Source organism: Paramisgurnus dabryanus, chromosome 1 (assembly GCF_030506205.2).
Source record: "Paramisgurnus dabryanus chromosome 1, PD_genome_1.1, whole genome shotgun sequence".
In the NCBI taxonomy this organism is placed as follows: Eukaryota; Metazoa; Chordata; class Actinopteri; order Cypriniformes; family Cobitidae; genus Paramisgurnus; species Paramisgurnus dabryanus.
Window position 1 is genome coordinate 20,407,225 of NC_133337.1, and position 3,429 is coordinate 20,410,653.

General features: G+C 34.2%; 1 long non-coding RNA gene across 2 annotated transcripts; it reads left to right on the forward strand.

Annotated features, from left to right (window-relative positions):
- The first annotated feature begins 257 nt into the window (after nucleotides 1-257).
- On the forward strand, nucleotides 258-2,834 carry LOC135749938 (uncharacterized). 2 transcript variants are annotated; one of them, XR_010532520.1, is made up of 4 exons: nucleotides 258-623; nucleotides 1,375-1,407; nucleotides 1,534-1,681; nucleotides 2,397-2,834. It is a non-coding gene; the product is annotated as an uncharacterized lncRNA (long non-coding RNA). The 2 variants fall into 2 exon arrangements; XR_010532519.2 differs by lacking the exon at nucleotides 258-623 and having other exon boundaries at nucleotides 1,196-1,407.
- The last annotated feature ends 595 nt before the right edge of the window (nucleotides 2,835-3,429 follow it).

Consider the following 3,429-nt stretch of genomic DNA (forward strand, 5'->3'; position numbering starts at 1 on the left):
TGTTTTGACAAAAATGTTAAAAACGGAGTTATCTTGTTTTGCAACGAAACTCTTCATATGAACAACTAAGTTTAAGTTTATGATGTATGATGTAAGTTTAAGTCATTGTGCCATTTACCAGCATTTAAATAAAGCTATACAATTGCTGAAGAATGTTGATTGGTACAGACCAGCAACTAGCCAATGTCTAGTTTTTCGAATGTTTTGACTGTCCTGAATTCCTGTTAGGAGGGTTTTTTGTGCCCTGTCCCATACACTGAAAAAAATGGACTTGGTGGGTCTTTGAATTTAAATAAAATAAACATGTATATGCAACACAAAATATTTATATTCCTTGTGTAAACATAATTTAATTGATTAGGATGAAAATGTTTTGTTTGAATGTAAAATGAACACATTATTCTCACATTGATTAAAATTGATTGAATTGAATACTTAAAGCAATAAAATTGAGTTTGCACACAAAATGGCACCTCCTGAGCAGAAGGTGGCAGTAACGCTCAATGAAAAGGACGTCAATCGCCATAAAAGAAGAATAAACATCGTTTGTTTTGGGCGCCAAAATGAAGACTCAGCAGCAGTCAGTCAGAAGAACTCTCTCAGACGGACACCATGTTATTAAAGTAAGTTCTATTATTTATTTATGTTCACTTTATACGTGATACATCTTCACTAGATAGACAGATTTTTTTGTACAATATGTAGCCATTGCAATGACTTGTAGTAAAAATGAGTTTGGAGGATGTTGGTGGAGTAAGTTAACGTTACAGTCAGTCAGTCAGTAAGTGTAAGGCTCATAAAGAAAAACAGCGTTTTAAAAATGTCAGCTGTATAACGTTATTTCACGTTTGGTAGTTTTATCCGAGTTGAAAACTGTCAGATTTGAGTTGACTTTTGAGGCACTTTTTACTCCGTTGTTCTATGGAAACGGTTCAAAGACAAATAAAACGCTAACCAAACGTTATTCTGTCCAGAGTAACGTTATCCATGTAAGTAATTTACCAGATGATATCAATTGACTACATTAATAATGACATTGCGTATGAAACAAACTGTCTGCTTAAGCAGATGAACAGACCCGCGTCAGTTATTCGTGACTTCACTACGCCACGAGCAACACTTGATTCAATTAGAAAAAGCTTTTTTAATGTCTCGCGTGACGTCTGGTATATTAACTGAAAAAAAAATCGCTTTGAAGTGACCACACCTTAAAGCTGACGTTTTCAGAAGAGAACCTTGTTTTAAGATCTCATTTTGTCCAAAATTGCGTCCTATGACCGATATAATACTTATTTCATTATTTCTCTGTGTATGTGTGACCTTAATCATTTGAGGTTGTGTGTTGATTTCACCTCTGAATATTTCCTCTTATAGGTCCATCATCCTTGCACACACTCAAAAGCATTGGTAAGTAATTCCTATCACTGTTTTACTGCTGTTAGGAGCTAAATCTTATTTTTATAACTAATATACATGTATTATTCTTTGACTTGCAGTACTCAAATATACAATGGTTGGTTAATTTGTTTTCAGATAAATGCTGAATTTAAAAGAATCACTACTGTCTTATGTTCCTGTGTGTCACCTGGACCTCCAATCCAAAAACCTGACGAAACTCTTCTATCAGAAAGGAGGACAGCTAGCAAAAAGACTTGGAACAATCAATGATCAAATGACAGAAGTAAGTAATATAGATTCATAGACATAAAAATGTGTAAACCTTGTTGGAAGTACAGAAAATGTAGTATGTTTTAGTTACATCTTTTGGCACAAGGGTCATTAAAACACCTGGGAAGATTTAAAGGGGTAGTTCACCCAAAAATAAAAATTCTCATCACTTACTCCCTATCATGTTGTTACAAACCTTTATAAATGTCTTTGTTCTGATGAACACTAAGGAAGATATTTTGAGGAATGTTTGTACCCAAACCAATCATAAGCCCCATTCACTTCCATAGTGGGGAAAAATAATACTATTGAAGTGAATGGGGCTCATGAACAGTTTGGTTGCAAACATTCCTCAAAATAAATGTCTTCCTTCGTGTTCATCAGAACAAAGACATTTATACAGGTTTATAACAACATGAGAGTGAGAAAATGAGAACATTTACTTTTGATGTGATTGTCAGGTATGGTAGCACACACTCGAAATGTGGCCTCTTTATTTAACTCATTCCAGTCTAGTAAACGCGCACACACACCTGGAGCAGTGGACAGTGCAGCTGCCTTGTTTGTAACCCATATATTTGTAACCAATTGTAACATGCTGTGGCAATGCACATGGGTCTGTATACTTACATTTATATTTGTATGCATTGTACTAATTTCCAATGACACTTTTATTGTAACAGTAACTTTTTTCTGTTTCTTTAACTACATTTGTCTGTTTTGTACAGGGCATGGATGAAGTCAGCATCAGTGTGGTCATTTGAAGACACCACTGTTGGGATTTGTGCTCTCAAACAACATGCTTCTTGTGATGAAGAAGAGGATCTTTGTATAGTCCTGGAAGGCATGAAGGTGTTGCAACATCGTGCCATGTTGTTTGAGCTGATGTATGCCTTAAACCTGAACTATCCTGATCTCTGCTTTATTTTTGAGGAAATCCAAAAGATTTTAATGGAACTGCATTGAGCGTAACTTTAACGAACCGTTTCTTTCAGTGAAAGGTTCAGAAAGACTGTGCTGCTCATTTATGTTCTTTTTATTTATCTGTTTTAAGTGTTTTCTCTTATTAAAACATTAACAGTTTGCTGCTCAGAGTTGATTTTGGAAATGGTTGTTGTATTTTGTTTTTGTTGAATCTTTGATTATCAGTTTATACAAATGCTGTAGCTCTGACTCTCTGAAGGATTGATATTTTCCAGTTTGTAAATCCATTTAAAAAATAATAGTACTTACTGTTTTGCATGTCTCTTTGGAATGCAGTGTTTGTGCTTTAGCACTTCTAAATCTACTGTGATAGTAACTATTTTAAACATTTGGGTCAGTTTTACAGATGGGGCTTTTTCTAGTCCCAGACTTTTGCAATGCCTTAATTTGAAAACATATTGCACTGACATATCTTGACATACATCAGTGCCATTGTTTTGTCTCAAGATGTACTCCAGTGTTGTTTTTGTAAGGTAGGTTTGTTTGTAAACTTTTTTTGTAAAAAATATCCTAATATAACTAGGGCCTAGTCATGGATTAATCTACAACCTGTTTGGGAAATTGCCCCTTTGTATGTACTGCATTTGCTGATTGTTGTAATAGTTATTAACTGTTGTTGAATTAATGTGTAGTGATTTAAATGAATTGATGATCTGAAAGCAGTGGTTTGCCTCAATATCACTAAACTTTTGTTTAAAACTCTTTGCTTTTTATGCCAATGCAAATGTATTTTGTATTTAAAAAAGAAATAAATAACATTTGGATAATTATGGGTGA